The sequence below is a fragment of the Pseudophryne corroboree genome, chromosome 5, assembly GCF_028390025.1.
Source record: "Pseudophryne corroboree isolate aPseCor3 chromosome 5, aPseCor3.hap2, whole genome shotgun sequence".
Classification (NCBI taxonomy): Eukaryota; Metazoa; Chordata; class Amphibia; order Anura; family Myobatrachidae; genus Pseudophryne; species Pseudophryne corroboree.
The window spans coordinates 502,650,230-502,662,593 of record NC_086448.1 but is presented as its reverse complement, the minus strand read 5'-3'; the positions used below and the strand labels follow the sequence as shown (position 1 = coordinate 502,662,593).

General features: G+C 46.8%; 1 protein-coding gene across 1 annotated transcript in view; it reads right to left on the bottom strand.

Annotated features, from left to right (window-relative positions):
* Positions 1 to 12,364, bottom strand: part of LOC134927916 (leukocyte elastase inhibitor-like) — a 131,575-nt gene that overhangs the window by 94,711 nt on the left and 24,500 nt on the right. The gene's annotated exons all lie outside the window — the stretch shown is intronic.

Here is a 12,364-nt window from a genome sequence, read left to right as displayed (position 1 = left end):
AAGGGCTCCATCCACAAGTCCCACATGCCTAGCGGAATCGCTCTGTGTTAGCTCCTCCTTCAATGTCTCCAGCTTCTTCTGCAAAAGCCTGATGAGGGGAATGACCTGACTCAGGCTGGCAGTGTCTGAACTGACTTCACGTGTGGCAAGTTCAAAAGGTTGCAGAACCTTGCACAACGTTGAAATCATTCTCCACTGCGCTTGAGACAGGTGCATTCCACCTCCTATATCGTGCTCAGTTGTATAGGCTTGAATGGCCTTTTGCTGCTCCTCCAACCTCTGAAGCATATAGAGGGTTGAATTCCACCTCGTTACCACTTCTTGCTTCAGATGATGGCAGGGCAGGTTCAGGCGTTTTTGGTGGTGCTCCAGTCTTCTGTACGTGGTGCCTGTACGCCGAAAGTGTCCCACAATTCTTCTGGCCACCGACAGCATCTCTTGCACGCCCCTCTCGTTTTTTAAATAATTCTGCACCACCAAATTCAAGGTATGTGCAAAACATGGGACGTGCTGGAATTTGCCCATATTTAATGCACACACAATATTGCTGGCGTTGTCCGATGCCACAAATCCACAGGAGAGTCTAATTGGGGTAAGCCATTCTGCGATGATCTTCCTCAGTTGCCGTAAGAGGTTTTTAGCTGTGTGCGTATTCTGGAAAGCGGTGATACAAAGCGTAGCCTGCCTAGGAAAGAGTTGGCGTTTGCGAGATGCTGCTACTGGTGCCGCCGCTGCTGTTCTTGCGGCGGGAGTCCATACATCTACCCAGTGGGCTGTCACAGTCATATAGTCCTGAGCCTGCCCTGCTCCACTTGTCCACATGTCCGTGGTTAAGTGGACATTGGGTACAACTGCATTTTTTAGGACACTGGTGAGTCTTTTTCTGAGGTCTGTGTACATTTTCGGTATCGCCTGCCTAGAGAAATGGAACCTAGATGGTATTTGGTACCGGGGACACAGTACCTCCAACAAGTCTCTAGTTGCCTCTGCAGTAATGATGGATACCGGAACCACGTTTCTCACCGCCCAGGATGCCAAGGCCTCAGTTATCCGCTTTGCAGCAGGATGACTGCTGTGATATTTCATCTTCCTCGCAAAGGACTGTTGGACAGTCAATTGCTTGGTGGAAGTAGTAAAAGTGGTCTTACGAGTACGACTTCCCCTCTGGGATGACGATCGACTCCCAGCAGCAACAACAGCAGCGCCAGCAGCAGTAGGCGTTACACGCAAGGATGCATCGGAGGAATCCCAGGCAGGAGAGGACTCGTCAGAATTGCCAGTGACATGGCCTGCAGGACTATTGGCATTCCTGGGGAAGGAGGAAATTTACACTGAGGGAGTTGGTGGGGTGGTTTGCGTGAGCTTGGTTACAAGAGGAAGGGATTTACTGGTCAGTGGACTGCTTCCGCTGTCGCCCAAAGTTTTTGAACTTGTCACTGACTTATGATGAATGCGCTGCAGGTGACGTATAAGGGAGGATGTTCCGAGGTGGTTAACGTCCTTACCCCTACTTATTACAGCTTGACAAAGGCAACACACGGCTTGACAAATGTCCGCATTTCTGTTGAAATACTTCCACACCGAAGAGCTGATTTTTTTGGTATTTTCACCAGGCATGTCAATGGCCCTATTCCTCCCACGGACAACAGGTGTTTCCCCGGGTGCCTGACTTAAACAAACCACCTCACCATCAGAATCCTCCTGGTCAATTTCCTCCCCAGCGCCAGCAACACCCATATCCTCCTCATCCTGGTGTACTTCAACACTGACATCTTCAATCTGACTATCAGGAACTGGACTGCGGATGCTCCTTCCAGCACTTGCAGGGGGCGTGCAAATGGTGGAAGGCGCATGCTCTTCACGTCCAGTGTTGGGAAGGTCAGGCATCGCAAACGACACAATTGGACTCTCCTTGTGGATTTGTGATTTCGAAGAACGCACAGTTCTTTGCTGTGCTTTTGCCAGCTTGAGTCTTTTCATTTTTCTAGCGAGAACCTGAGTGCTTCCATCCTCATGTGAAGCTGAACCACTAGCCATGAACATAGGCCAGGGCCTCAGCCGTTCCTTGCCACTCCGTGTGGTAAATGGCATATTGGCAAGTTTACGCTTCTCCTCTGACAATTTTATTTTAGATTTTTGAGTCCTTTTTTTACTGATATTTGGTGTTTTGGATTTTACATGCTCTGTACTATGACATTGGGCATCGGCCTTGGCAGACGACGTTGCTGGCATTTCATCGTCTCGGCCATGACTAGTGGCAGCAGCTTCAGCACGAGGTGGAAGTCGATCTTGATCTTTCCCTATTTTTGGAACCTCAACATTTTTGTTCTCCATATTTTAATAGGCACAACTAAAAGGCACCTCAGGTAAACAATGGAGATGGATGGATACTAGTATACTTATGGATGGACGAGCGACTGCCGACACAGAGGTAGCTACAGCCGTGGACTACCGTACTGCGTCTGCTGCTAATATAGACTGGATGATAATGATATAAAAAAAAAATATATATATATCACTACTGCAGCCGGACAGGTATATATTATATAATGACGGACCTGCTGGACACTGTCAGCAGCACTGCAGACTCCTAAAGTAAGCTACTAGTAGTATCAAGAAGATAGAAAAAAAAAAACACCACAGGTAGGTGGTATACAATTATGGATGGACGAGCGACTGCCGACACAGAGGTAGCTACAGCCGTGGACTACCGTACTGCGTCTGCTGCTAATATAGACTGGATGATAATGATATTAAAAAAAAAAAAAAATATATATATATATATATATATCACTACTGCAGACGGACAGGTATATATTATATAATGACGGACCTGCTGGACACTGTCAGCAGCACTGCAGACTCCTAAAGTAAGCTACTAGTAGTATCAAGAAGATAGAAAAAAAAAAAACACCACAGGTAGGTGGTATACAATTATGGATGGACGAGCGACTGCCGACACAGAGGTAGCTACAGCCGTGGACTACCGTACTGCGTCTGCTGCTAATATAGACTGGATGATAATGATATAAAAAATATATATATATATCACTACTGCAGCCGGACAGGTATATATTATTTAATGACGGACCTGCTGGACACTGTCAGCAGCACTGCAGACTCCTAAAGTAAGCTACTAGTAGTATCAAGAAGATAGAAAAAAAAAACACCACAGGTAGGTGGTATACAATTATGGATGGACGAGCGACTGCCGACACAGAGGTAGCTACAGCCGTGGACTACCGTACTGCGTCTGCTGCTAATATAGACTGGATGATAATGATAATAAAAAAATATATATATATCACTACTGCAGCCGGACAGGTATATATTATATAATGACGGACCTGCTGGACACTGTCAGCAGCACTGCAGACTCCTAAAGTAAGCTACTAGTAGTATCAAGAAGATAGAAAAAAAAAAAACACCACAGGTAGGTGGTATACAATTATGGATGGACGAGCGACTGCCGACACAGAGGTAGCTACAGCCGTGGACTACCGTACTGCGTCTGCTGCTAATATAGACTGGATGATAATGATATAAAAAAAAAAAAATATATATATATATATATATATATATATCACTACTGCAGACGGACAGGTATATATTATATAATGACGGACCTGCTGGACACTGTCAGCAGCACTGCAGACTCCTAAAGTAAGCTACTAGTAGTATCAAGAAGATAGAAAAAAAAAAAACACCACAGGTAGGTGGTATACAATTATGGATGGACGAGCGACTGCCGACACAGAGGTAGCTACAGCCGTGGACTACCGTACTGCGTCTGCTGCTAATATAGACTGGATGGTAATGATATAAAAAATATATATATATATCACTACTGCAGCCGGACAGGTATATATTATATAATGACGGACCTGCTGGACACTGTCAGCAGCACTGCAGACTCCTAAAGTAAGCTACTAGTAGTATCAAGAAGATAGAAAAAAAAAAAAACACCACAGGTAGGTGGTATACAATTATGGATGGACGAGTGACTGCCGACACAGAGGTAGCTACAGCCGTGGACTACCGTACTGCGTCTGCTGCTAATATAGACTGGATGATAATGATATAAAAAATATATATATATCACTACTGCAGCCGGACAGGTATATATTATATAATTAATGACGGACCTGCTGGACACTGTCAGCAGAATGCGTTTATAGAATAAAAACACCACACGACGAGTGTTTAACTTTTTCAGGCAGACAATCACAATATACTGGTGGTCAGACAGTGGTCACTGGTCAGTCACACTGGCAGTGGCACTCTGGCAGCAAAAGTGTGCACTGTTAAATAATATGTACTCCTGCTACTGCTCCCCAGTCTCCCCCACAATTAAGCTGTGTGAGCACTGAGCACTCAGCACAGTCAGATATACATAGATGATGCAGCACACTGAGGCTGAGCACAGATATGGTATACTGTTACTGTGTCACTGTGTATCGTTTTTTTTCAGGCAGAGAACGGATTATATTAAATAATAATATAATAAAAAAACTGCACTGGTGGTCACTGGTCAGTCACTAGTAAACTCTGCACTCTCTGAGTACTCCTAAGCTCCAGTAAATCAAGTGTCTCACTCTCACTCTCTCTCTTCTAATCTAAATGGAGAGGACGCCAGCCACGTCCTCTCCCTATGAATCTCAATGCACGTGTGAAAATGGCGGCGACGCGTGGCTCCTTATATAGAATCCGAGTCTCGCGATAGAATACGAGCCTCGCGAGAATCCGACAGCGGGATGATGACGTTCGGGCGCGCTCGGGTTAGCCGAGCAAGGCGGGAAGATCCGAGTCTGCCTCGGATCCGTGTAAAAAGGCTGAAGTTCGGGGGGGTTCGGATTCCGAGGAACCGAACCCGCTCATCACTAGCACACACTACATACAGCACAGTACAGGGAGGGAGCACACACTACATACAGCACAGTACAGGGAGGGAGCACACACTACATACAGCACAGTACAGGGAGGGGGAGCACACACTACATACAGCACAGTACAGGAAGGGAGCACACACTACATACAGCACAGTGCAGGAAGGGAGCACACACTACACACAGCACAGTACATGAAGGGAGCACACACTACACACAGCACAGTACAAGGGAGCACACACAAGTAGTGAAACACAGACACAGGGGACCAGCGCAGCAGAATGTTTCCCAGTGGCCAATCCGCACCTGATTACATACAAAGCCACCACATTACATACATAGCCACCACATTATTACAGGAATATCACCACATTACACGAATAGCACCGCATTACACGTATAGCACCACATTATACAAATAGCACCACATTACATGTTTAGCACCGCAATACACGTATAGCACCGCATTGCACAAATAGTACCACATAACACGAATATCACCACATTACATGTAAAGAACCGCATTATACAAATAGCACCACATAACATGAATAGCATTGCATTATACAAATAGCACCACATTACACATATAGCACCTCATTATACAAATAGCACCACATTACATACATAGCCACCGCATTACATATGTAGCCACCGCATTACATACGTAGTCACCGCATTACATACGTAGCCACCGCATTTCATATACGTAGCCACCGCATTGCATATGTAGTCACTGCATTACATATGTAGCCACCACATTAGATACGAAGCCGCCGCATTACATAAATAGGCCCATCATCATGGACAGACATTGGGCAGCTATAGAGCTGAAGGACGTTGCATTAGAGATTGTCCCAGGGCTGGCTGTGAGTGCAGCCTGGTCAGCTGGCATCCTGAGAACAAGGTACATCCTGCTCCTGTCCAGTCCCCAAACCATACACTGTGACCGGGGATGCCCTAACCCTTACGTCAACATGATAATGCAAATAATGTAATTAAAAATAACCTCTCTGCCGGGTCCCCTTCAGTGCTCAGTCGCCGCTCTGGCAGTGAGAGTGCGGGAGCTAAGGTGGCGGCGAGTATAGTGAACCAGGCCCCGACGATTGCTATACTGTTGCTCCCGGGCCGGGCTCATTAAAGAAATCTTTTGCTGGAGCCAAGGAGAGGATGCTGCTGGGCTGGTTAACTTTCTCGAGGTACCCCACTGGTAGAACAGCTTCACCACTTTTCATGGCTAGCAGCACCCGGAAGTCCTTCCTAGCCTAACTTCCAGATTGCGTTCCAATGAACTGCAAGTACTGGAAGCAGTGTAAGCCAGCCCAACCTGAGTGTAAATCGGCATGGCTGAGCGGTATTTGGGACCAGCCCATTGGAATCTGTCATGGTATCCTGGTGGGCCAATCTGCCCCTGAGTGGGACGCATGACGCAACTTAGATGCAAAGTCTGTGGCCTGTCAAAAGGGCTTGTATCTATTAGGTCTGCATATTTGTTAAAAAATAAACCAAATCAGGTTTAAATTAGGGATGAGCAGGTTAGGATCTCTGAGATCCGAGTGAGGGAGACAGACATCTGTCTCTCTGTGGGTGGTGGCATACAGGGGTGCTGTTCTGGGGTGGTGTACTGTTCTGTACTGGAGTGCTGTTCTGGGGTGCTGTCCTGTGCTGTTAGAGGTGCTGCTGTCCTGTGCTGTACAGGGGTGCTGTCCTGCGGTGTCCTGTGCTTTTAGGGGTGCTTTTGTCTTGTGCTGTACAGGGGTACTGTTCTGGGGTGCTGTCCTGTGGTGTCCTGTGCTGTTTGGGGTGCTGTACAGGGGTGCTGCAGTACTGTTCTGTACATGGTCACTGTTCTGTGTGCTGAAAATAAAGGGGCACTGTTCTGTGTGCTGTAAAAATAAAGGGGCGCTGTAAAAATAAAGGGGCACAGTTCTGTGTGCTGTAAAAATAAAGGGGCACAGTCCTGTTTGCTGTAAAAATAAAGGGGCGCTGTGGCACTGTCCTGTGTGCTGTAAAAATAAAGGGATGCTGTGGCCTTGTCCTGTATGCTGTAAAAATACAGGGGTGCTGTTATAAAAGGGAGCACTGTGGCCCTGTCCTGTATGCTGTAAAAATACAGTGGTGCTGTAAAAATAAAGGAGCGCTGTGGCCCTGTCCTGTATAATGTAAAAATACAGGTGTACTGTAAATAAAGGAGCGCTGTGGCCCTGTCAGGTGCTGTAAAAATAAAGGAGTGCTGTGGCCCTGTCCTGTATGCTGCAAAAATACAGGGGTGCTGTAAAAATAAAGGAGCATTGTGGCCCTGTCCTTAATGCTGTAAAAATACAGGGGTGCTGTAAAAAATAAAGGAGTGCTGTGGCCCTGTCCTGTATGCTGTAAAAATACAGGGGTACTGTAAAAATAAAGGAGCACTGTGGTCCTGTCCTCTGTACTGTAAAAATACAGGGGGGCTGTAAAAAATAAAGGAGCACTGTGGCCCTGTTGGGTGTTGTAAAAATAAAAATAAAGGAGCGCTGTTCTCTTTGCTGTAAAAATAAAGGGCAGCCCTGTATGCTGTAAAAATACAGGGCTGCTCTAAAAATAAAGGGGTACTGTTCTCTTTGCTGTAAAAATAAAGGAGTGCTGTAGCCTTTTCCTGTGTGCTGTAAAAATAAAGGGGCACTGTTCTGTTTGCTGTAAAAATAAAGGCGCGCTGTTGATTTGCCCTGTGTGCTGTAAAAATAAAGGGGCACTGTTCTGTATGCTGTAATAATAAAGGGGTGCTGTCCTGTGAAATGGAGAACAAACATTTGGAGTAGAAAATAATAGTGAAAGATCAGGAACCACTTCCTAATACTAGTGCTGAAGCTAAGCTGCTGCCACCAGTCATGACATTGATGATGCAATTCCATCAATGTCGTCTGCTAAGGCCATTGCCCAATGTCATAGAGGGCATGTAAAATCCAAGAAGCAAAACTTAATAACAAAAAAAAATTATCTGATGAGAAACAAAATTGTCACTTTGCCATTCACGACACGAAGTGTCAAGGAAAGGCTAAGGGCTTTTAAAACTGCCATCCTGTCTGCCACTGCAGTGCCACTCCTAGATGGGCTAGGTGTTTGTGCCGCCCACTTGTGTTGCTTAGCTTAGTCATCCATCTACCTTGGTGCAACCTTTTGGCCTAAAAACAATATGGTGAGGTGTGAAGTGTTTAGAATAGACAGTAAATGAGTGGAAATTAATATTATTGAGGTTAATAATACTGTAGGACAGTGGTTTCCAAACTTTTTTGAATCACAGCGCCCGAGAATATCAGAATTTTTTTCACGGCACCCCTATGCCAAAAGTTTTGATTGAGAAATTTAGGAAGAAATATTACATTAAGTAGATCGCGTTTATATGTCATCCTTGGGGCCAGTTGTGTGGTGAGGGACAAGATTTGCTTCTGTTTGGCCACATATTTTATGACTGGCAGCCACCAGCACGGGTTTTGCTTATTATATTGACCATGAATAATTTGAAATGGTCCTGAACCACCAACCCAGGGCACCCCTGCAAGTGTCCCGAGGCACCCCAGGGAGCTACGGCACACAGTTTGGGAGCCTCTGCTGTAGGAACAAAAAAACAAAAAACAAGTTCTGTGATTTTTAGGGGGGGGAGAGGGGTTAAAAAAAATCCAGATCCAATACCAAAACCAATACCCAAAAGGGTGTTTTTTTGCAAAACCAATCCAGATCCAAAACACGAAAAGCAATCCAGATCCAAAACCAAAACACAAAACCAGAAAAGTGTCCGGTGCCCATCTCTAGTAAATAGCTTATATTTATATCACTTGATAATAAAAAAAAAGTTGTCAATTTTAGAGACATAGGGGGTCATTCCGAGTTGATCGTAGCTATGCAAAATTTTAAACTTTCCTGATATGCGGGGGGACGCCCAGCACGGGGCTAGTCCGCCCCGCATGTCAGTCCGGGTCCCCTCGCAGAAGTGCAAAGGCATCGCACAGCGGCGATGCCTTTGCACTTCAGGAGTAACTCCCGGCCAGCGCAGCTTTAGCGTGCTGGCCGGGAGCTACTACTCGCTCCCTGGCCTGCAGCGGCTGCGTATGACGTCACGCGGCCGCTGCGGCCCGCCCCCCATTCGGTCCGGCCACGCCTGCGTTGGCCGGACCGCGCCTACTAAAAGGCGGCCAAACACTGCCGTTTCGCCCCCTCCCGCCCATCGATTGCCTCTGCCTGTCAATCAGGCAGAGGTGATCGCTGTCCTGCTACGGCCGTCGGCCGTCCCGCGCAATTCTTAGGCGCACAAAGATGCCGGTACATGCACAGCAGGGATCCGTTCGCTCTGCTGCATGAAAATGCAGCAAGCGAACGGGTCGGAATGACCCCCATATTTATAAAAATATTAGCCAGCCTCTGGGTGGCTCCAGAATCTGACACTGAGCGCATATGCAGTGTCAGATTCTCATATACTCAGGAGGGTGTGGTATGCGTGATCGGCGGTCAGGAGACTGCCGGTCAGCATACCGATACTGGCATTCCGGCAGCAAAATGCCGGCGGGGGCAACAAGCCCCTTGAGGGCACGCTGCGCTCACCACGATGCGGGCTTGGTTGCGACCGCAGGGTGTCGTCGACACCCACGACTGGGAATAGTCCGTGTTGGTTGGCATACTGACCGTCGGGATTGTGAGGGGGTGGGATGTAGGGGGAGGTATGGAGACCGCTGGTCACATAACTACATTCCTACTCAGGAGTATCTGGGGATACATTGGGGATATAACTCCCAGGGACAGTAGTTTGCACTACCACTGTTATGCAAGTTACTATTAATACATAGTGATGTACTGTAGAATAATAACACCTGCATGCCCCTCAGTGGCGTAAGTATATCCCAGTTGCCCGGAGGCAAGAAAAATATTGGTCCCCCCCCATATATCATCCGTGAGCCAATAAGATGCCGTTTTGAGATCCGAGTAACACCTAGTAAAACCGACCCGCTCATCTCTAATTCTAACTATATGAAGCTACTACAAAACCGTTGCAACTAGGCGGATCTATGTAGGGGTCCAGCCACACACTACATAGATCTGCTCAGTCACTCACAGTGCTGATTATTTCTCTGACAATTAATTTGCAAGTGTCATATACAGGATTAGAACCCACAACCTATTATACTGGAAGCATACACCTTACTGATGGAGATATCTTGCATAGGAAGTATGAGAATTCTAACTATATGAAGTTACTTGTAATTGTCAGAGAAATAACTTCATATTGGGGATCATTCCGAGTTGTTCGCTCGTTGCCGATTTTCGCTATACTGCGATTAGTCGCTTACTGCGCATGCGCAAGGTTCGCAGAGCGCATGCGCTTAGTTATTTTACACAAAAGTTAGGTATTTTACTCACGGCATAACTAAGCTTTTTCATTGTTCTGGTGATCGTAGTGTGATTGACAGGAAATGGGTGTTTCTGGGCGGAAACTGGCCGTTTTCTGGGAGTGTACGAAAAAACGCGGGAGTGTCTGAAGAAACGGGGTAGTGTCTGGGCGAACGCTGGGTGTGTTTGTGACGTCAAACCAGGAACGAAACTGACTGAACTGATCGCAATGTAGGAGTAAGTCTGGAGCTACTCAGAAACTGCTAAGAAATTTCTATTTGCAATTCTGCTAATCTTTCGTTCGCAATTCTGCTAAGCTAAGATACACTCCCAGAGGGCGGCGGCTTAGCGTGTGCAATGCTGCTAAAAGCAGCTAGCGAGCGAACAACTCGGAGTCGGAATGAGGGCCATAGTTAAAATTCTCACGTTTCCTTTATAGGAGCAAATAGCTTCACCAGTAAGGTGTCTTCTTCCAGTATATCTATAATAAAGAGGGTGTGATTTGTAAGGTTCAGTGACTAGTGGGGAAGTCGACTACGGAAGAGATACCGGCTGCTGTCAATTAACTTAATTGATTAATGTCGCTGAACACACGGAACAGGAGGAGAAGTGCCCCCTTCAAAGCAGGAGCCCGGCGGCAGCTGACTCCGTTGCCTCCCAGAGTTCTACCTCTGATGCCCCTATGTCTGATTATTCTGTGTGAAGCATACCAAAGAAACAAAAATGTCAGTCTAAAAACTAAAATGCTACTTGTGAAAAAGGGGTGTAGTATGTCATGCCGGTGGTCGGGCTCCCGGCGGCCAGCATACCGGTGCTGGAATCCCGACCGCCGGCAAACCGACAGCTGTGTGAGTGCAAATGAGCCCCTTGCGGGCTCGCTGCGCTCGCCATGCTGTGGGCACGGTGGCACGCTATGCTATCTATTCTCCCTCCAGGGGGGTCGTGGACCCCCAAGAGGGAAAAAAACAGGGAGAAAAACTGTTGGTATGCCGGCGGTCGGGATTCCGGCGCCGGTTTGCTGGTCGTCGGGAGCCCGGCTGCTGGCAAACTGAAGACCACCCGTGAAAAAGTTATCTTTTCATTTTCACAGTTCCTGACAATCTTCTATTCATGAAAAAAAATTGCTATCAGAATTAGATCATTTTCAGTCTGCTTAAAATAATAGTCTATTTAAGTTAAAACAAGTGCCACATAGTATATAGAGGCAATAAAGGCTATGAAGTAATTTTACCTTCTCTCTATTAGAAACTGAAGACTTTCTTCAAAGATTCAATATTCATTGCATAATACAGCATTTATTCAAGTATTTTTTTATCGTTCTGAAACTGGTGCAATGCATCTGCTGAACATTATAATTACCAGTCTGTTAGTTAGAGCCATAACAAGACATTTTGGTGCCCTGGACCAGAAAAAAGCACCCCCCACACGTCCCAACACACACACTTTTTTTTCAAACAGGGCCATAAGGTAAGTCCCAGCACCCTGTGTAAGGGGATGTAGTTATGTGACCTACATCCCGCTCGCATCAAAATCCTGACAGTTGGCATGCCGTCTAACAGGGACTATTCCCACTCGCCACTGAGCCCGCAGCGTGGCAAGTGCAGTGAGCCCGCAAGGGGCTTTGTTGCACTTACCCCCCTCCCCCACCGTACATCCGATTGCCGGGATCCCGGGGTCGGAATGGTGACCGGCGGTCGTCACGCAATACCAACCCAATGTAAGCACTTGCTATGATGCCCCTTCCCACATGAAAATAGATTTGGACACCAATCCTCTTATACCATCATTTATAGACTTAGGGGGTCATCAACCATTGGTGCAAAGTACTGATTTTTGGTACTTTTTGGTACTTTGCGCATGTGCAGGACCTGTTCTGTGCATGTATGAACAGGTCCTGCTGCATAGCATGCAGCCCGGCATCAAACTGTCTTTGATTGACAGTCTGATGTCTTTTGCGGCATGGAGTTGGCGGCAATGGCCTCTGTTTGTGACAATGGAAGCATGTTGCCACCGTTTTGGGGGTGGGAGGAGGCCAGAGTTTTTCCTGACCTCTGCAACGGGCGGTTTGCGCGGCACCATGGGTACCATAAGACGCTCGATGGTGGGTTGTTTGATACAATGCT